The sequence below is a fragment of the Monodon monoceros genome, unplaced genomic scaffold (assembly GCF_005190385.1).
Source record: "Monodon monoceros isolate NGI ecotype Baffin Bay Population unplaced genomic scaffold, NGI_Narwhal_1 Super_Scaffold_12, whole genome shotgun sequence".
In the NCBI taxonomy this organism is placed as follows: Eukaryota; Metazoa; Chordata; class Mammalia; order Artiodactyla; family Monodontidae; genus Monodon; species Monodon monoceros.
The window spans coordinates 119269583-119292278 of NW_021703768.1; the positions used below are offsets into that span (position 1 = coordinate 119269583).

At 45.8% G+C, this 22696-nt stretch overlaps 1 protein-coding gene and 1 non-coding gene across 3 annotated transcripts in view; both read right to left on the reverse strand.

Moving 5' to 3' along the window:
- The window catches only part of FGF1 (fibroblast growth factor 1), a 104214-nt gene that overhangs the window by 33627 nt on the left and 47891 nt on the right, over positions 1 to 22696 (reverse strand). The window lies entirely within an intron of this gene.
- Positions 1281 to 1434, reverse strand: LOC114893506. Its single transcript, XR_003792925.1, has one exon. It is a non-coding gene; the product is annotated as a small nucleolar RNA SNORA36 family (small nucleolar RNA).

Here is a 22696-nt window from a genome sequence, read left to right on the forward strand (position 1 = left end):
GGGATTCTGGACCTGTAGTAGAAATCACAGTGTCTGCCTTTAAGGAGTTTACAGTTTGGCCCATACCAGAGTCATCAAGCTGTGCTTCGGATAAGAGGGGCATAGATGCTTAGACAGAGTGTGGCCGACAGGAAGTAGGGGGATGTTCATCTAACTGGGCTGTGTCACCCAACTGCTCAATCCCAGCCTTAGCTCTCATACTCCTCAATGAAGAGTAGAAAATCTGAGCAGACATATACATTCTGAAGACTCTCCTCCAACATCCTTCATTCCTTCCCTTGATTATGGGTCTTTAATTCTCTGCAGTCTGGCTTATCCACCCCTAAAACACTTCCCCCATAGAGCCTCATTTAGTTGGAGGTCAGGAATTCTTTTAAGTGCTTAGAGAAAGCAGCCTCCATTCGAGAGGAAAAACAGAGCGCTCCCTGGTGCAGCGGTGTGCTCTGCGGGCCCCAGTTCTGTTTGAACTTTAATGGTACACCCCAGACCAGAGCATCCTGCACGCACTTAGTCATCCTGAAGACCTGCACACATCTTCAACGGAAATATCCTTCCTGCAGACGGATGCTTTAAAGCCCTGGGGCTTCGAGTCAAATGCAAAGTGATTCTGCAGGGGCTCTGGCAGCCCTCGCCCCCTTAGTCTAGCCTTCTCTTATTGATGTGTCTCCAAAAATCTTTTGAATCTGTTGTGCAAGTTACAGTCTCCAGAACCAGCCCAGGAAGGACATTCCTTTCTTGAAATCAGCAGACCTTCCAGCTCATAGAAGGAGAGTCTGTTTGCTGAGTCTTTTTTTTTTTTTTTCTTCTCTCCTGACCTAGAAAATCTGGCTTCTCCAAACTCAGTCTTTTGAAGCATGTGTTTGTTATCTCTTTGGAAATACTGAGGGCTTGCCCTACCATATGTTTCCCAATAGCCTCCTATGGACATACCCATAAATAAAAAAATGTGTCCATAAATAATAAAATAGTGACCTTTTCTCGAGCATTTACTGTGTACCAGGTACTGTCTTAAGTGCTTTACATACATTATTTTTTTTAATTTAATAACTTTACTGGAGTATAATTGCTTTACAATGTGTATTAGTTTCTGCTGTATGACAAAGTGAATCAGCTATATGTATACATATATCTCCATATCTCCTCCCTCCCTCCCACCCTCCCTATCCCACCCCTCGAGGTGGTCACAAAGCACCGAGCTGATCTCTCTGTGTTACATACATTATTTTAATTAATCTCAAAGAAATTCTGTTAGGCAGGCACTGCTATTTTTCCTTCTTTGTCTTTATAGGCTGGGAGGTAAATGAATAGAGTAATACTTTCTTTTTTTTTTTTTTTTTTAAGAGTAACATTTTCTATGCAGTGATCTACCCTAGCCAGTTTGATGTCTCAGAGTTTAATTAACAGAACAGGGGAGCTGCCCTGAGCTGAACTCAAGGTATTGCTTTTTTATTCTGCATTTTGCAGTTGAGGACACCAAGGCTCAGAGAGCTGCAGATAACTTGTCTAAGGTCACACAGCTACATAAATGTGAAAGCCGAGAGCTGAAGGGAGGCTTTTCTGACTCCAGAGTCTGTGATTTGAATCGCCAAAGAAATGTGGGAAAGAGAATAAAATGCCCCTTGGACTGAGTGTTCCTTAGTTTTTGTGCTCGTTTTACTCCACCAGCCTCCATAGGTCACAAAGCCACATGGCCTGGGTTCTGCAGGAGGTACTTCTTTTCCTTGAATGAAGTCTTTGCAAGTTTCTGCTTTGACACATGACTGTCGTCTTCCACAGCGGTACAGTGGCCCCCACCAGCACTTTCCTGATCGTCACTGTGATGCTTCCCCAAAATGACCCAGTGTTGGCCAAGTCCGTCTTGACTTTTGTCACGGCAGGGTCATTTGCCTTTGCTTTTAAAGGGGCTGGGGTGAGGCCAGAGGCCACTGGGTAAACTGAGTAAAAGATCTTCCTTCTTGACTGGGTTGGAAAGGCCATGAAAAAGGGAAGTTCTCATAGACACGGCTTTTGGTTTCTCCTGCATCTTTAACCACTTGCATGACCAGGCAAGTCATTTAATCTCTCTGATCTTCATCTGTAAAAGGAAGCTGTTACGAGGACCGATCCCATCATGGGGCCATGAGGAAGGAATAGAGTGAGGCCTGGGAAGGGCCTTGCAAGGTAGTGAGTGCTTTGGAAATAAAAGGTATCATGAGTGTTATTAATAAGAGCCTATGTTTTAGCGTGTTGATTATTTACATTTTTATAACACTTGGGGTTTCACAAAGCATTTTATATGAGTAAACAAGCATCTTGGGGTGTCTGTTGTATAGACTCTACGTTAGGTACTTGATAATCATTTCATATTTGCTCTTTCTGCTGTTATACCGGATGGATGAATGGCTCTCCTTTTTCTTTAGCCAAGAGAACCGGGTCGCCCAGAGGCTGACGGCTTATCAAAGCAAATCTGTGGCTTAGGCAAGAATAAGACCCTCAGTCCCAAGACATCAGTTTATCCTGCTGCCTCTCTATGGGGCAGCCTTGTTTCCAAGGGCCCCATGCTCGCTCAAAACATTCAAAAATAAAAAAGACAGAACTCCCATTTCTGCCAGAGAGAGATATCCAAGCATCTCTGGAAAAAGAGTTAGCAGTCCTGGCTTGCGGTTTTGTGTTGTAAGGTGCTTGGATACGAAGGAGGAACTGTAAACCCCATGGAACTCGTTTCACATGTCAGAGTCTATTCTGGATCTTGAAAGCGGGCCACGGAGGCCCCGGCTGTGCCCCAAGAGCTACATTCCTGCAGAGGCGTCCAGCACCATGCAGGAAGTGGGCGGGGGAGGGGGGCCTAGGGTTCCCAAAGGGACCCAGTGGGTGTCACAGCCCAAGGGCAGGAAGAAAAGAATCCCCCACCCCAATGCCAGCCTTCCAGGGCCTAGTTTTTGCAGAGCCTGCATCAGGACATATAAAACTTGTTTCCTTCTGCATTATTTCTTTTTAAGGACTTTGGCTATTTTTAGAGGTTCCTTTCACTTGCCAATTCTCTTTGATCCCACAAGAAAAGTCCAAAACGGACCAGTCTTCAGTTTGCACTGTTTGCCCTGTTTCAGCACATCTGATAGCTCTCGGGTCCTGTGACCAGGTCACTGTCACTGGTATTCCACACACAGGTCCACACGCAGCTTGGCTATTGGCAGGAACCAGGTGGGCTTTATGGGAAGGAGATGGAGCAAGAGAGCATCACCACTGAAGGCCCCGGGAAATGACTGGTGTTTGATTAGGGGTGAAAGAGCTTGGAAGTGAGTTGAAATCTTCTATCCAAGAAGCTCAACTAAGAGATAAATCTGCCCCTGGTATCTAGCGTCTCCAGGGATGTGCACATTGCAGTCAAGATGCCATTTATCAGAAAAATCACAATGGTAGCCTGGGACCAATAATGAGGACAGTACACTCATATGTCAAACATGGCCTCACGGGAGTTGTCTTTAATTTTGGCAGGTAGCTGGAAGCATGGTTTGCCCTCATCCCTTCTGCTCTTCATGGTTTCTCTCCTTGTTTATTTCTTTTCTTCTAACTGACCTTTCAAAGCCATTAATATCCTCCACCACCCACTGCTCCTCTCTCATGTTTTAGAGATCAAAGCACCATTACGTTGGGTGGAGTGGTTTGAAAAATGGAGCACTTCTACGTTATCGGCCTTTGAAAGCAGATTAGGCAACAAGAAGTAAGGAGAAATGTCAGAGAAACTTCTTACTTCTCTGGGCTGCCATCTTTTTGCACATAATTCCTCTTGACTTTCAAGGAGCCTACCTTCCTTGGTTCCTTGACATCGTCATGTTCAAGGGGCTCCTCTGGAATTCGATAAATCTAGACATTTAGGTGGGCCCATGGGGTGGGGCGGTCAGAAGGGAGAACACTTCCTAATGTTTTCATGATACTGTATTCCTAAACCCTTGATGGTGTGAATAACTTTTCTACGGATTTGTTTGTACAGAAAATAGATAAACGGGTGTTGCTTTTCAAAACTGTTCTGCATAGGAGCAGGTCATTAGGTTGTCAAGTTTCACATTCCACAGGGAGCTTGGTTGATCTGATTTGCAAAAGTTCTAACAGCATATTTGGCAGCATGACTGTCGGGAGCCTCCCTGAGTCTACTGATGTTGAGCCCACCCTGTCTAGGGGAGATCCCATCCCTTCCCTATGTGTTTGACCCAGATGTGTTGATTGTGTAACATTTATGATAATGTATGATTTTATTTATGTATTTGCTTGTTACTGTCTCACACACATTCTCTGTCTCTCTCTCTGTCTCTCTCCAGTGGAAGCCTCAGGAGGGCCCAGATCAGGTTCCTTTGGCTCACTTGGTATTGTCAGCACCTAGATCTGTGCCTGATGCATAGTAACTGCTCAGTACATATATGGGAATGAATGAATTCAAGAAATATGTTCTGAGAAAAGCTGTTGGGAAAAGGTGTAAAAAAACCCCAACTTATCAAAAATATCCCCGAACTATGTTCTGAGAAAAGCTGTTGGGAAAAGGTGTAAAAAAAACCCCAACTTATCAAAAATATTCCCTGTGGAAGAAGGTGATATTTAAGGTTAGCTTCCTTGCTCTACCAAGCCTTTTAAGCAAGGTGAGTAGCACTTTTTAGAGAATAGTGTTTGCCAGACTTGGAGTCACTAGTTATTCCTATAGGACTTTGAAGAAATAGTGGAAGGCCCATCACTTTTTCTTTCTCTTATTTTCCTTTCTATCTATTCATCCTTCCTTTCTTCCTATATTTATTAAATGCCTATCAAGTATACGCCAGGCATGGTAAAACAGGGGTAATAATATACCTACCTCAGAATTGTTGTGAGAATTAAATGAGATAATTGTACTTAACAGTTTTTGGCAAAGTATCTAACATGTTAAGAGCCTGATAAATTTTAGCCATTAACACTTCCATCAGAAATATTTATGAAGCAACTATTTTGCACCTTCTGTCTGAATCTCCAGAGTAAGGAGAAGGGATACTGTCTAAACCATCGGGGAGCTTGTGATGATTTATGTCATTAGTTTTCTTTCCATAATATCTACTTCAGAGCAGAGGGTTACATGGTGGCTTCTTGTGGTACAGGTGGGGACGGTCAGCTAGACAGGACAAGAATGAGGAAATGAACAAAATGTCAAACTTTTACGTAAAGACAGGATCAGTTACTGATTTTTCCCTTTTGCCTCAGCTTCCTTATATGGCTTAGCACAGCACTGTTACTGATCCTTTTTTTTTGTTTTTTTTTTTTGCGGTACGCGGGCCTCTCACTGTTGTGGCCTCTCCCGTTGCGGAGCACAGGCTCCGGACGCGCAGGCTCAGCGGCCATGGTTCACGGGCCCAGCCGCTCCGCGGCACGTGGGATCTTCCCGGACCGGGGCACGAACTCGTGTCCCCTGCATCGGCAGGCGGACTCTCAACCACTGCGCCACCGGGGAAGCCCTGATCCTTTTTTTTTTTTTTTAAAGAAATTTGATATTTTGTTCATCGTGGGCTTTTCTGCATTAAATTTGATTTTTTAAAAACCTTGCATTAAAATAGTATTTCTCTTGATTTCTGAGTAAATTTTGGACCTGAAGCAAGTGCCTCCCTCTTCCCACCCTGGTCCCAGCCCTGTTAGCTAGTCAACCTCTCTAAGCTCTCATGATCAAGCCCTTTGACTCTAGTTAAGGGCTATTGAATTTATGTTCTTATCATCCACTGTCAATACCCAGTCCAATGCACCACCAGCTCCTGTCTTAACTTCTAAAGTAGTCCCCTCTTTTGTTCTTGGCCCCCTCCAGTCATTTCTATACACAGAATCAGATCTCTTAAAATCTGTATCAGATGATCACTCCCTGGCTTAAAACCTTCTGTGGCTTTCTATTTCCATGAAGTAAAATCCAGACTCTTACCATGGCCTGAGACCCTGTGACCTGGCCTGACCTCCCATTCCTCCCTCCCTTTGCCTGTTATGTTCCATGCACTCCTGTCTTCTCTTAGATCCTTGAGTCCATGGTGGTCTCCTCCACATGGCTGCCTTCGTACACATGGTTCTCCAGCAATGCCCTTCCCGACCTCTTTCCGCCTCGCAGATGGCGGCTGAAGTGTCACCTCCTCAGAGGTCTTCCCTGACCTCCTGGTCTAAGTTCTGGCCCTCTCTGCCTCTCTTATTCTCTTCTGTTGCCTCTTGTTCTTTCCCTTTTCAACACTTCCCATCATTTGTAATTTCATTGTACGCCCATCCATGTGTTTACTTGCTTGATGTCTTTCTCCCCCACTCGCCTGTAAGCTTCTGGAGGACAGAGTCATGCTTATTCACCACCTTCTCCCCAGCCTCTAAACCATGCCTGGCACAGAGGAGTTGCTCAACCCTTTCTTGAGTAAGTGAGGGAGGGAAGGGAATGAGTGAGTAAATCAGTCTTCAGCTTGCAAAATCTTGACCTAAAGACTCTGCCACACACTAAGGAACAATGGGACACTTTTATGTCGCATTCTGCTCTCTGTTGTCATGAACTTTGCTCTTCTAAAGCAAGTGTTTTTCCTCTGGATTATTTTTATAGAAAAAGAGAAGCAAATATAGAGATAATTATTGATTCTCACTCATCAAGTCCCTGCTCCCTATCACCAGCATCCTCCTGAGAGCCTGCTGCAGAATTCCTGGGAACCACAGGAAATAAGTCCACTAACCACTTGAAATGCTCTTATAAAAATAGACCGGACTTGACCTTCTTCCTGTGGAAGGGCCTCTTTCCTCAGGGCAAACATTACAAAGAAATTCTATCTGCTCTTAGGAGCCTCCTCCTTCCATCAGTCTTCCAGCAGGACTTATCTGGACAAACTTGGAATCCTCTTCTGAAGTTGTCCCCCATCTGCCTGGGTCACCATCTGAGCAAATTCCTCATTTATTATTTCCATGCTCTTGTTTTTATATTGAAATGATAAGATAAACAGACAAAAATCAAAACCTTGGGGAGCTAGCTATTGGGATGCTCTGCTGTGCACTGATACTCCATTGGGGTGGTTTTACCCTCACCAGAGGTTACTACCACTGTCCTTGGGCTTCAGTACAGGGGTGCACCTACATCACTCTGACCATTATCCCCTTACCAAATTCCTTACTTTTAAATTTTATTACTGAAGTGCGGTTTTACTTAAGTTCAGTTTCCTTATTTAAAGGAAGCTTTATCTCTCTAGTGTAATTGCAGAAACATCCCATAAATAGAAGGCAGTCGTAAAGACAAATACAGTCAAAGGACAGCAGTCACTTGCTTCTGCTTAGGTGCTGTTGCCTGCCTGTTCAGCTCTTTTCGTTACACAGAGAGAACAACAATTCTTCTAGGGGGGTTGAAAGCAAAATTGTACCAAGCTAAAGCCTCCTCCTTGAACAGTGAAAATGATTGAAGGAGGCTTTAAAGGGGGCACCCTTTCTCTCAGCAGTGGTCCTGAAAGGTGTCTTAGTACCACTCAGAATTTCTCCTGTATCAATAGGGGCACATGCCTCATACTTTGGGAATGAAGGGTTAATACTTGGGCTTTACTCTTATATCAGTTCAACATATAAGCAGAGGATGCCCGTCAGCCCCCTTAGAAATCCTGAAATATGAGGGAGTGATAGAAAAATTAGAAAATACAGATAAACAGCAGTAAAAAGTTTTAAAAGATTCTCCATGATCCTATCAGCCAGAGATAATTTCTGTTAACATTTCCATTCATGGAGATGTAAGCATTTTACAAAGTGGAATCATGTATGCGGTTAGATGTGGGTTTAGGCCAGATGTGGTGTCCGTTCTTCACAGCTGCCCGGCCAGTAGCCTTGGTTACACAGGCCCAGTAGCCTTCCCTGAGAGGGATGGCAGCAGCCAGCCAGCGCATGGTACCAGCAGATGAGCTAAAGTCGGATTGAAAAATCTCACCACCAGATATACCCGGAAATATAATTTCCACGGGAGAAGGTGCTGCTGGGGGAATGTGGGCTCATCGATCTTCAGGACCAGATTGGGAAGCGAGGCATCTTGGTGTCTCAGTAGGTGACACAGAATGCAGGGGAGCCAGAGGGACCTTGCTGCCCGACCTGCCGGCTGGTCATTGAGGACCCTTGTTCTTGCTGTTTTCCATCCTGCCCTGACTCACCAGATGACTGGACAAGTCGTCTGTCCCTCGGCTGTATGTGTATGACTTCAAGAAATGAATTTCCGAGTCATGCTGCTACTAACTTTATAAAATCTACAAGATGGTGTCATCTCTGGCAGGTCTGAGGGCAGGTCAGACAGCCTGGAGGGGACAAAGTGGACCAGCTGGCTCTCAAGATGCCTCTTGGTCTTATGATTCTGTGGGGCTTGGTGACACCAGAGGAGAGGGCTGAGGTCACCTTCAGGGGACTTCACTTGTTCACTCAAGAAATGGTTGTTAAGAGTCTGCTGTGTTGCTGGGCCTGCCCTCAGACGGTGAATGAAGCGGCAGAGTCCTGCCCCTGTGGAGCTGACACTGCAGTCATTTCCTGAGGTGTCACTGGTGACCCACACTGCCTCCAAGCTTTCCTGGTCTTGGTATTGAGTAAGAAAGCCCAAGAGTCCCTGGCCTCGAATCCCTCGGTGGCCTCTAACGAAGGGTAAATGTCTTTTGGTTCCAAGCTTGCTGTCACCTCTGGGCCTTTGAACTTGCTTCGCCTTGGCCTGCACCTCTCTTTGCCAACATTCCCCACTGCCCACTCTCACCCAGGGTGTTCCTGCTTCTCCCTTAGACTTCCGCACAGGTGTTCCTCAGACAAGCCTCCCCTGACCACTGGCCGCAGGTCCAGGCCCAGCCCCCGGCGGGTGCCCTTGTCCGTCTGTATCTCACACAGCTGCTTACTGACGGTGCCTCCCCCTCGACTTTGCTCCGTCAGGGCAGAGCCCTCGATTTTGTTGCTCGGCTTTTTATCTCTAGTATCTTGCACCGACTGGCACATAATACGTGCATAGTAGTGTTTGTTGAAAGAAAGGAGGGTGGAGGGCGGGGATGATGGTCCCGGTGTGCTGTGTATTGTATCAGTTTTCCTGAAAAGTCACGTGCTACGCTTAGAAGTCCCCTCGTGAACCAAAGCCTGAGAAACTGTACTGATTTGCCAGCTGCCATACTGAACCCAAATATGAGTATTTTCAATAGATGAAATCAATGTGAAATTCATCCTATATGTTTTCTAAGACCATTGATCCCACACCACAAAAACTAACAAACCAACCAGGGAGATGAAGAGACTGCAGGAGGAGATGAGGTTGAATCAGTCTATTATTATTCATTAATTCATTCAACTAAATGCTGTGATTCATCGGGCACTAAGGACACATAGGCAAACAAAACGAGCAAAGTCTCTGCATTCATTGTCTGTTTTTATTCCTATGGGGGAGATATTAAGTTTTTATCCATTGCATCACTGACCTCCCTGCAATATTAAGTTTTAAAAAAGTGAACAGGGACTTCCCTGGTGGTGCAGTGGTTAATAAGAATCTGCCTGCCAGTGCAGGGGACAAGGTTTCGAGCCCTGGTCTGGGAATATCCCACATGCCGCGGAACAAATAAGCCCGTGTGCCACAAGTACTGAGCCTGCACTCTAGAGCCCGCGAGCCACAACTACTGAGCCCACGTGCCGCAACGACTGAAGCCCGCGCACCTAGAGCCCGTGCTCTGCAACAAGAGAAGACACCGCAGTGAGAAGCCCGCGCATCGCGATGAAGAGTAGCCCCTGCTCACCGCAACTAGAGAAAGCCCGCGTGCAGCAACGAAGACCCAACGCAGCCAAAAATAAATAGAAAAAAAAATGAAAAAAAAGAAGTGAACACCTGAATGAGAACATCTTACTACAGTGCCAGTGCGTGTATCTCCCTGTTGAAATGAGATAGCCGTGACTGGAGGTGGAGAGGGTGCCAGTAGATAGAGAGTGGTCGAGATGTCTCGGAGGAAGTGACATTGAGCTGAGACCTTGGAGGGTGGGCAGGAGTTCAGTGGGTGGGCCCAGGGTAAGGAGCTGGCACGTTTCAGGAAAGAAACGTTAGGATGCTAAACCTTCTTGCGGTAGTTAGCCCAGCATAGGCAAGGGACTCAAGATAACCCACCAGTTGGGGGGCCACAGGAGCTCGTATAATCTTTCCAAGGACAGATGCGTCTCCGGGGGGCCAGTGCTGCCTCGTGACTGAACCTGTCCTGAGCCTCACTAAGCTGAAATTCATTGTTTCCTCCTGCGGCATCCTGCAGCTTGTTGGCTGGAGCTGTTTGTGGCAGTTACTACATTCTACCCTGCAATTATAGTTATTTGCATCCTCCGGTTGGGCTCCCTAGTGAATTTTCACCCCCTCGAGGGCGGGGACTGGATCTTACGCACTCCCTTCCCCCATAGACACACACTCTTGGCTTGTACCTAATAGATGCTCGGTGCATATTTGTTGGCATTTATTAAACAGAATAACTAAAATTTGTGGCTAATGCTTTGGAAACGTACCTATTTTAAAGAGAGTGTGATTTGGGGGATGGGAGTGATCATTTTGGAGCATGGAACTCTTGCAGGAGACACACCTGGATGGTTCTAGTGGAGACCATTGAATGCCTCAAGGCTTTGCGGCGGGGGGGGGGGGGGGGGGGGGGGGGGGGGGGGGGGTGGTGCCAGGATAAGAAAAGAAAGCTGTGGGGAGCACAAAAAAGGGCTGGGGGCCAATGAGGACTAACTGGCTGTTTTGGTCTTGCTGGTGGTAAAAAGCCATTGAAAATCATCTTGCATTGCTTCGTCCAACAGTATGCCACGCTTGTCCATGTTTGCTCTGAGATTGTGCCACCTGATTGGCTAGCTGGTTGATTTGGGGTTTGATTGGGGTTTCATGTCTTCTTGTGTTCTCTTTGTCATTTCTTTTTTTGAGGGGGTTTATTTTCTATATATACAGAATGTATGGTCCAGAATAATCTAGATATACGCAGCTACAATTTTGTTTTTTTGTATTTTTGTGATAATTAGTATTTTTGAAGTTGAATCAGTGTTCAATCTGGAATTCATGTCAAATGGAAACTTAGTATCACGACTGAAAACGTAAAACCAGTATCACTTGCCACAGGAGGTAATTATAAGAGTAAATATGATCAAATAATCCACGTTAAGAAATTTTAAAGATCAAAAGTATGTAACTAAATCTAAGGTATTTGTACTGTCTTATTAAGTATTTCATAGATATCATCTCATGATTTCGTACAGGAGTAGCATAAACATTGTTGTTCTTGTTTTCACAGAGGAAAATTCTGAGATTTTGAGAAATTAAGTGGCTCCCGGAGTTAGGAGGTGTTTTAATCTGAATTAGTGTTTAGTTTTGTTTGCAAATGAGACATTGCAGCTGAAAGGTAGAATAGAGGTGGGCCTGGAGATGATTAACTTTTAAAATGGATACTAAAGTGTTGTTTAGCTGTTTACTTTTGTAACTAAAAATAAAATCTAATGAAGCATGGGAAAACAAAGCAAAAAGCAGGAGTAGAAAAGAGCTCTGTACTGGGAGGGGTGAGGTAGAGCATCCACTGTTGTCAGGGGAGCCAGCTGACCCTTGGCCTGCTGGGCCACCACGTGGGTGTCCTTGGCAGTGACATTGCCTCAGTTCAGGATGAGGAATGGTGGTCCAGGAAGAAAAGGGGGAAGGAACCAGGTGCTTTGCTTCCCTCTTGGCTGTTACTTATTAACTAAAACTCCGGTCCATTTTCTTTGTCCCCTTGGACTGGTAGCAAAGTCTGATGGCGGCCTGAGGGGATCGTTCTGTGGGGCCTTTTCAGGGTCAGAAAACTCACATGCAGGCAGCTTTGTTTACATCAGCAAATCCAGCTGCATAGTGCAAGCACTTGACCGGCCAGTGACTCCCAACACAAAACAGATGCCTGGGCTGCGCAGAGGGAGCATGCAGGGCTCCTCAGCTGCTAGGACTTTGTCTTGAGGAATTGGGAAAAGGACAGGAGACAGCTGGCACTGGGTGTGCCAGGAGTTGACAATAGCAGCGACCGAATAGACCTGGCTTTGTGCTGGCTTGAGCCACGTGGGCTCCGGAAGGAGATGCTCAGCGGGGGCTGTGAAGGCCAAACCGCATTCCTGCCTGAGAAGGCCACATGGCTGTGTGTGCTGGACTGTGGAGGTTTGAACTCCCTGTGACCAGGATGTGGGAAGGGATGGGGTCCCCTAGGCCAGAGGAGGGGAAGTGGGATCAGAACCAGGATTCCATTCGGTGCTCAGTTCTTCAGTTCTAAAAGCTACTCTTCTACTTTTTTATCCACATAGCATTGTTCAGTGTCATCCTGCGGTAGATTGTGGTAGATAAATCTCTCCTAATGAATAAGTGCTTACCTGATTAGGTTAATCATTACGTTAAATGTTTTTCAGGCAGTGCTTACCAACTAGAAATATTAATAAATAATGAAAAACCAAATCCTCCTGAAAGAACCAGGCACACACACTAGATCCAGCGTACCCCAGGAGGCCCCCATGTCTTCTGCCCACTCATTTGAACAAAGGACCTTGCATTCAGTATCACGTTCTACTCTGTCTACTGATACTCGTTTAGTAGATTTGCCAGTTTGAATACTCCAGTACAATTCTCCCTTGAGGAAAAAGGTGAAATTGAGGCAATAACAATTATTTAAGATACTAAGAACTATGATTTTAAAACACAATACCTATATATATGCGTTGGAGAGAGAGGCTACAGATTACACAGACATACATACATACATACACAGAGACCCCAAAGTGTGACGATAGCCATTATTAGGTGGCAAGGTTACAGGTGATTTTTGTTTTCTTTTCGATAGTTCCCCAATTTTTTTTACAAGTAGCATATATTATTTGTGTAGAGACATTTTTATTTTAAAAATTCATTAAAAATACTGTATATACCTCTTGCTGCAATCTAGAGGTTAACACCCTGAGTCACTGCTAAAAGTACCTCGCTAAAGTATAAAATTTGAAAATTTCTCAGTAGGGAGCAATAACTGACCTTAAGATTCAAAATGGTACCCATGAGAGAGGTAATAGCTAAGGAATGAGGCTTCCAATCTCTTAGCATAGAAACAAAACTGTTTTCTTCTATGACCACTTTTCTTCATCTGATGCTCACTTCTTTGTGTCTTCTGTCAACAGACTCTCAGTTTAGTAAAGTAAATCTACGTTTGCATCCCAGCTCCACAGTTTGTTAACAATGGGACCTCGGCCAAGCCATTTATAATCTTTGTGCCTCCGTCTGTTGGTCTGCAAACTAATAGGCTTATAATGAGGATTAGATGAAATAATGCACGTAAGCGCATGACAGCACAAGCAATAAAGGCCGGTTATTATCATTATCCCATTGGCTGGTCCAAACCATCTTTTCTAACTGTTTTGCAGAGAATATTTTTCTGATTTATCTGGGCTCTGTAATCTCAAGCATGTACTCAGAACTGTGACCTTACAGAATGGCCCCAGGAACACCAAAAAAGAAAAAAAAAAGAGGAAAGCTCAAAACGTAGTTCCTACTTACCTGCTGGCAATAGGCTTTTTTTCCCACAGAGCCTCGAAGTCTTCGGTTGAGCAGCAAACTTCACTCATTAAGGAAGTGCCTGAGAGCCTGGCTGTGGCTCCAGTGCCTGCTCACCTCAGTTAAGTCAGTGCTTCTTTAAGCTGTTCCTTTTGGTTTTTCTGACTCAGTATCTTAGGTCATTCTGAGACAGCCTTCTGCCCCCCATCTTCCCCACTTCTACCTGTTGTCCTGGACATTTGTCATCCTTTTTGACTGCCCAGCATCTAAAGCCCCGTCCTGTATTCGAGGGATACCCCGCCAGACACACACACAGGTCTTGGTCTGGCTGGACCCTTCTTGCAGTGTGATTCAGTCCTACCACACCTTCCCAGTGATTCTGTGGGCAACCCCAGCTTCTCCAAATTCTCTTTCTGTTTATTAGCAGTCAAAGTCATTTTTGGTTGCTTACAATTAAGGAACTTAGCCAGCTCCTGATTCTCCTATGTTGACATAAATTCTTCAGCTGTTAGTTCCCCAAACTCTCTGAGCTTCCCATCGTCATATTCTCTATTACATTCTCCTGGTTATGACATTTTATTGGAATCACCTGCTTATTCTCCCCTAGACTTAGCTCTCTGAAGACAAGAACTAAAGCCATGTAGATCACTGCAGTAGCTCTCTCATGGAACAGAGTGCCTGGCACATAGTAGGTCTTCCACAAATGCCAAATGAATAAACAAGCAACCACCCAGGAGGGGACCAGAGCAACCACAGTAGTTCCACTTGGAGAACCAGTTAACTTGCCAACTTTCTGATAACCTGGCACCATTCCTAGCCTGATTCCGGGAGAAACCAGATTTCCTTTAGGCTTTGGCAAGGAAGAGGATATTCCAGCAGCATCCTGAGTGGGAGGGTGAGATGTTGGCTGCATCCTATAGTGGGTGAGTAATCCCCCAGGCAGCGCTTAGCTTTCAACCCTGGCTTATAATGCGGTCATCTCCTGAAGCTCCCAGCTTAAAATGGAAAGTGGCGTTACTCATGGCGAAGAGCAGACAATAAAAAAACATTGAGGTGGGGCCTGACACAATGGAGTGAGTATTCCCTGATGACGGATGAGAGCATCTCTGCTCCGAGGGCTCACGGACCCGACAGACAGCTCAGTCGTGGCAGGGCTTTTGAAGTACACCTCCAAATTAGCTCATCACCCAGCTCCTCACTCTTGGGGATGTTGGAAGACATTGCGTTTCCTAGCCTACACCAGGCATGGCGAGAGGAAATGCCCCTGAATCAATATCAGAAGGTGATAGAGAGCAGCAGTTATGAATTGAGGCTTTGACGTCCAACAGAGCTGGGCCTGAGTCCTAGCTCTTCTAGTTGCTAGCTCTGTGACCCCAAGTGAATTTCTTAACCTCTCTGATTTTTACATCCCTCATCTGTAAAATGGGTTAAATGGTAGTACCTACTACAAGGTCATGAGAAAAGTAAGTCAGACAGTCTGTATAAAACCCTTATCACAGTGCCTGGCTTGTAACCAACAGTCAGTAGGTGATGGCTGCTGGCATTGAGAATGTTTTTCTTTTACCATCTTCCTCCAGCAGCTCCGTTACTGCCCCATCCTTTATGTTTTGTTTTGTTTTTGCGGTACACGGGCCTCTCACTCTTGTGGCCTCTCCCATTGCAGAGCACAGGCTCCGGACGCACAGGCTCAGCGGCCATGGCTCATGGGGCCAGCCGCTCCACGGCATGTGGGATCCTCCCAGACCAGGGCACGAACCTGTGTCCCCTGCATCGGCAGGCGGACTCTCAACCACTGCGCCACTAGGGAAGCCCCCCATCCTTTATGTTTTTATTCTCTTTCCATCTCACTCGACCTCCATACCCTTGCTCCTTCAGGAGGCCTCCTTTACCTCTCACACCCTTCTGAGCTGAGGCCACTGCCCAGCCTCCCTCCGTGGTCACTCCTCTCCTTTTCTAGCTCGTCTTTCTCTCACTTTTCTCAGTGTCTGTCAGCTTGTGTGCCAAGATCCAATGTCTGACCTGTTATGGTCTCTTCCCCACTTCAGAATCCATGACGTGGCACACGGTGATGCAAAGGGCACTGGAATAAATCAATCTGATTTTAGTGACACCTCATGGGCAGATTGGGCCTGAAGTCATAAAATGGTCAGGGCCCAACACCCGTTTCCAGTGCCCCAGCATGATGAACGTGTATCCACAGAAAGCAGAGTGGACCAAAGTCCAGTCTTATCACAGCTGGGCCTGGAGCAGCAGTGGTGACGATTACAAATGCAGTATTTTTCTTAGGAAAGACCGTACCACCAGCTTTTCTAATAATAGGCTTCTTTAGTGAGTTCATAAATTAGATTCAGATTTTTTTAAGGCGTACACTCTTGGCCTAAGCAGGTTACGTGCATTACTGTTGAGAGATAAACAATGATGTACATGTGCCAAGACTCTTAGCACTGTACTAGGTAGTTCCGTACCAATGATCTGGGGAGTCGGCAAGCATCAGTTCCTTCAGGGTTAAGAAAACCTCCCACCTTTGATCTCCAATGACTAGATTAACCACAGGCTATCATCCCAGGGCGTGTCCTAATCATTTATTTATTCAGCACGTTTAATGAACAGCCTTTTATGTGCTGGGCACATTTCTGGATGTCACTGGCAGATATGGTACAAGACTCGGATGCAAGCCCCGCCCTCCAGGAACTTACGCCCAGCATGGGAGGTAAATACACACAAATGGGGGGAGAAAGTGACGAATGCTACAAACGAGGTATCACGTTTTAATGAGAGTTCCCGGGAGACACAAATCACACGAATGACAGAGATATTAGGAAGGAGATATATATATATATTCTTTTTCAGATTCTTTTCCATTACAGGTTATTGCAGGGTACTGTATATAGTTCCCTGTGCTATACAGTAGGACCTTGCTGTTTGTCTGTTTTCTATATAGTAGTGTGTATCTGTTAATCCCAAACTCCTAATTTATCCTCCCCCACCCCTGCCTTTCCCCCTTTGATAACCATAGGTTTGTTTTCTGTGTCTGTGTCTGGGAAACAGTATACTTTGAATTAAGGATGGCTCATATATAATGAGTTCATGGGGAAGGGGTAAGGCTGGAAAGGTAATTTATAGCCAGATCTTATAATCCACTTCCTGCTCAACATCTCTACTTGGATGTCCAATAATTATCTTAAACTTAAGATGGTCTAGACAGAACTGTTGGTTCTCCCCACCCAATTCCCCAGCTTTTTTTCCTCAGGTATTTAAAAATCTTCCTAAGTGTCCCTAAAAAGGAACAGTTGTTGTTTCTCTGTCCTTCACCTAGCCCCATTCAGTTCATCAGCCAGCTCTATCTCCAAAATATATCCTCAGTCCAGCCTCTTCTGTTGTCTCCACTATGTTCCAATCCACCATCATTTCTTACCTGCTTCCTTGTTTCATTTCTTGCCCTCATATAGCAGCTTGCTTAAGTCAGATCTTATCCCCTTGCTTGCTGAGAACCTCCCAGCATCCGCTTCCCGTTGCTCTATCCATGGGAAGACCATGTCCTCCAGGCTCATGATGAGGCTTCAGCCTCTTCCCAGCCTCACCCTCTCCTCTCCTCCCTTGCTCCTCCCTGCTCCATTCACACCACTGGCTCTTCTTGTCTTCCTTGAGCTCACCAAGCATGGACCTGCCGCAGCGTCTTTGCATTTACTGATCCCTCTGTCTGAAACACTGTTCGCTCAGCCTGAAGTGCTCCTCTTTCCTTAGACCTTTGCTTGTCCACCTTCTCATGGCTCGTATCTCAGCTCGGATGTCACCTCTGCAGGTCACCCCTGACCAGCCTAACTAAAGTAGCCCCTTCTCAGTTTTCCTCTACCTCAGAACTCCATTTTTTCCTTTATAGCACTTACCTGAAATGCTCTCCAGTATTTGTTTTTCTCTTTTGTCACCATCGCTTCTACTAACTTGTAAGCTCCATAAGACTTCGTCTTATTTACCACTGTCTCTTTAGTCCTTAGCACAGTCCCAAGCACGTGCTCAGTAGTCATTTACAAATGCAGGTGCCTACACCAGACACCCAGAAATTCTGATTCATTTGTCTGGGTTGGGGCCAGGCAAAAGAGGAGTTAATTGGCTTGAGTTTTTTTTTTTATCGTATGCATAGTTTTAACTGTGTTATACCTAGTACAATTCCCAGGTGGTTCTGATTTTTAGACGGAGTTAAGAACCCCTGACCTAGAGAATGGAAATCTCTTTTGCTACTCAAAATGGGGTCCTTGGATCAGTATCACCCAGGTACTTGTTAGAAATGCAGATTGTCAGGCTTTACCCCAGCCTTAGAGAATCAGAATCTGTTTAACAAGACGCCCCGGCTGACTTGTATGCGTGTTAAATTTGAGAAGCACCTACCTAGCAGAAATACAGAATTCCTGAGGAGTAAGTGCTTTGAATTTGGCAGGTCGAATTTGCTCTGTCTGCAGGACAGGGAGATGGGTGTATCCCTCAGACAGTTGGAAATGTGGTTCTGAGGTCATGGAAAGCGAACCCAAAAGGAAGTAAGCATCCTCACTAAAATGGTCTTTGAGGGTCAGAGTGTGGGGTGTGGTGAGGTCATGAGTGGCAAGAAGAGAAGACGAAAGCACTGGTGGACCGTGGGGGCAGCCCTGGTATGGGTGTGGGAGAAGGGGAGCCGCGATGAGGAAGTGGGGAAAGAAAGAGACGGATGGAGAATGATGGCACACGTCAGGGCAGGAGGCGAGGTCAGGAATGGGGTGACCCGAAGCATCAGATTCTGCAGAAGAGTCAAGAGACATAGAGACCAAGAAGTGGCCATGGAGTTCTTTTCCCACAGATGGATGGATGGAGAAACCAAGTGAGGGGAGGAGAGGCTTGAGTCAATGGTGAGCGGTTGGAAGCAGTGAGTCCACGCCACCCGCCCAGGAAGGACTGTGGTCACGCCAAGAGGAGAATTGTGCCTTGAAGGAGTAGGAATGGAGAGAAGCTTTTCTCAAATGAGAGACCTGGGAATGTTTGTCAAGAAGAAATGTTCAGGGAGAGGGATTGAATAGATTGGAGATTAAAAGAGAATTTAATTGATGAGACTGGGTCCTGGAGGAGGTAGGAGAGAATCACATTAGACTTTGTATGCTTGTTAACACATAGACTGACCTAGAGGGGTACAAAATAAACATCCGGCTGCCTTCAGGGAAGGAAACTGGGTGACTAGGGAGGCAGGGTAGCTTTCTTTTTTATTTAAGAAAAACAAACAAAAATAATTAAACACCTGTGTGTGCTCTACCCAGATTTAACAAATGTTAACATTTTCTCAAATTTACTTTAGATTTTTTTTATATGAAGGAAATAATTGCAGGAGAATGTAGTTACTAGTTCAAAAATAAAAGATAATTTTTGATACCCACTGGGAAAAAAAAGAAATAAACCATTAGAGAGAAAGTTGAAGTTCCTCGTTTCCCTTTTTCTGAACATTTTTGTCCTCCCTCCTCTGAGGCAGCCACTATTATAACTTGTGTGTGTGAGAGAGAGAGAGAGAGAGAGAGAGAGAGAGTCTAATGCCCGTAAACGGTGCACTTTGTATAGTTCTACGATTTGCATTTATTCATGCAACGTTATATCTGAGATCTATCCATTTTGATACTTTTTATCTGTAATGTTTAACAACAAATATCATATAAGTAAATTCTAGAAGTAAGTTCTGATCTTACAGGTAGCCTTTACCGTATTTGCATATATTCTCCAGGGATGGCCATTTACGTTACTTTTAGTTTTCCACTGTTATCCAGATTCCTGCCATGAACACCCTAGCACGTGGAGAGATGTACTTATAACCAGCTACTCTTTTAAGGTTTCTAAATTTTTTTAACCACATGCATTTTTAAGTAGTGTTGCAAATAAGAAACATTGGTTTTCTTAAAAAATTTCTCAGTATGATCCAGAGAGCACCCAAATCAGAATTACATGGCCCTTTTGTTATAAAATGCAAATTCCTGGGTCCACATCAGACCTACTGGGTCCACATTATAATGAGCCTCCCCAAGTGATTCTTAGGCATCCTCTAGTTTGGGAAGCACCCAGTAGACAGCTCATTCCTCTGAGAGGAGATGGGGGTGGGGGAGGGCAGGGGCAGATAGATGGTGGAGGAAGGGTGCTCTTGGGGAGGGATGGAGAGTAACATTGATCAACAGCTCCCCTGTGCCAGGCTATGTGCTAGGGCTTGACATTTAAAGTAGGAGGGAGAGGGGATCCATGGGGATTTATCAAGATGAAATGTCCAAAAGGTTCAAGAGGCCAGGAAATGTGAGTATTGCAGTTAAATACAGTCTGTGGAGTCCACTACTTAGTTAGTGGCTGTGTGCCCTTGGGAAGTCACCTAAACCTCTCTGAGCTTCAGTTGCTCCATCTGCAAAATGACAGTAGTAGTACTACATACCTAAAAGGAGAAGATCAAATGACGTAAGGCACATAAACTGCTCGGAACTTGACACTTCTTACGTGGCTAATAAATGATGACGGTGGTGGCAAGAAGGATGCTTATGGCTGTGATTGTTCAATCCCCTTTATAGTCAATACATATATTTTATAGTTTGGCTCGTAACCTCATTATTTGAAACTCTAACGGTGGTTGATAGTAGCTGGGTATTGCTTTAATATCTCATTATGGACAGAGATCTTAAATACATAGCCCCCCGTCACTCTGTTATTCTCATGGAAGAATATGATCAATACCTGTAATCGGCTACAAGGTGCAGGCTCTAGAAATGTGTTACAGTGGAGAATGGGGAGTTCTTGTGTTGTTGGAGGTGAGGGCCTGAGTCGGAGGGGAAACATTTCAAACTGTGAGTATAGATATATCGCTTACACACACGCTCATTCCAGCATGCAAACACCCAAATGATTCCCCCAGGAGCTGAGTGTGTGTTAACAAGGGGAGGTGGTAATGCAGCCGCATCCATGTCTCCATCCCGTGAACCTTTCGGGCAGGGCCACTGGCTCAGAGAGGCAAGCGTTGGGGATCCCCTCTGTAGACCAAGGAACACATAGAGATGACACAGAGGTGCCCGCTGTCCTTCCTGCTGAGCCTCAGCCCGCCTCTTCCCTGTGCCCTGCTTCAGCCCAGAGGAGCTCGAATCTACCACCACAGCCGAGGAAAGCGGGCGAGACCCCTGGCTCTGAGTCTCAGCTCCCGAGAGCTGTGTCACTTAACCTTTTTTTCTTTTAATTAATAGACTTTTTTTTTTTTAAGAGCAGTTTTAGGTTTATAGCAAAATTAAGAGGAAGGTGCAGAGATGTCCCATGTGTCCCCTCCAGCACACAAGCAAGCCTCCTCCACTGTCAGCATCCCCCCCCCCAGACAGGTACATCTGTTACAATTGATTGACCTACCCTGACATATTAGAGTCACCCCAAACCCATAGTCTACATTAGAAGTCACTCTCGGTAGTGTACATTCTGTGAGTTGGGACAAATGTATAATGACATGTATCCACCGTCGTAGTATCAGAATAAATTCACGCTCCTAAAAATTCTGTGTTCCACCTGTTCATCCCTACCTTCCTCCCCCTGAAACCTTGGCAGCCACTGATCTTTTTACTGCCTCCGTAGTTTTGCCTTTTCCAGAACGTCGTGTAGTTGGAATCATACAGGATGTAGCCTTTTGTCACATTGGCTTCTTTCTCAGTAATATACATTAAGGTTCCTCCATGTCTTCTCATGGCTTGATGGCTCGTTTCTTTTTAGCTCTGAATGATACTTCATCGTGTGGACACCCAGCCCTTTTTCAGCCTCCGTTTCCTGGGCTGTCATAAGGGGTGATGGGTAGCATAGACCAAGGGAATTCATAATGATGATAAGCATGAAGGTTGAAGTGCTCAGTTCCAGGCTCTCTGCGCTACCTCATCTAGTCCTTCCTGAACCCTATGACACAGGTATTATGAACACTCCCGTTTTACAGATGAAGAAGCTAAAGCCCAGGGAGGTTAAGTCACTGCTCAAGGCCACAGATCCAGGAAAGCATTGGTCTATTATTCGAACCCAGACATTCTGACTTCAGGTGTTAGTATTGGTGCTGTGACCTCCCTGGAAAGTTCTTAACAGTGTTTGACACGTAGTGAAAACATGCTAATGTTACCTCTTATTATTGTAAATATTTCTGATGCAGAGCCACTTAAATGGTCAGGCTGCAATTCTTTTTTTTTTTTTTTTTTAATAAATTTATTTATTTTGGGCTGTGTTGGGTCTTCGTTGCTGCGCAGGGGCTTTCTCTAGTTGTGGCGAGCGGGGGCTACTCTTCGTTGCGGTGCGTGGGCTTCTCATTGCGGTGGACTCTCTTGTTGCGGAGCACGGGCTCTAGGCACGCGGACTTCAGTAGTTGTGGCACACGGGCTCCAGAGCACAGGCTCAGTACTTGTGGTGCACGGGTTTAGTTGCTCCACGTCATGTGGGATCTTCCCGGACCAGGGCTCAAACCCTTGTCCTCTGCATTGGGAGGCGGATTCTTAACCACTGTGCCACCAGAGAAGTCCCTGCAGTTCCTTTCTAATGAGACATACAAAGCACTGAGATATTCGGAAATTCCCTAGTGCCATGCTGCCAAGGGGTTACAGAACTGGGATGAAAAGCCGTGGGTACAGGAGGCTCCAGGTTGCTCTGAAGAGAGCGCTAATTGATTTGTTAGCGCATGTTTACTGAGAGCAGTTACCGGATAGGTATCCCATTCCACGCTACAACAGCCCATTTCAGGAAACAGGTGCCCAGGAGCCCAGCCCTGCTCTGCCTGCTCCTCTGAAGCTCCTTCCACGTTTCCCATCGCGCCCTACATCCCTTCTCCCCATCTCAGCCCGGGGGCCGACATCTGCAGCCCGGGCACGTGTCAGAGCGCAGAAGCAGCCCGGGAGCGCTGGGGTCTGTCCCCAGGTGTGGGTGCCTTGGCAGCCGGCACAGCCCTTCGTCATCACTCTGGTCACAGTACATGCCGGTCCGCAGGCAGGCAGCCTCGGCCTGGGCACACCTGCTCTCACTCCCTGTCCCCTCCACTTCCTTCTGCCCTGCATTTCCAGACAGAGTCAAAAATGGGTTCACATCAAGTGCGATTTGTCTTCTTTCAGTGTAATTTTCTATTTATAGACAGCCTGCTCTCGGGAGGCACTGTCGTCCTTCCTCCGTCTCGGTTTTTTTCTAGGTAGTTGGGGATAAACTCTTGGTGGTTGT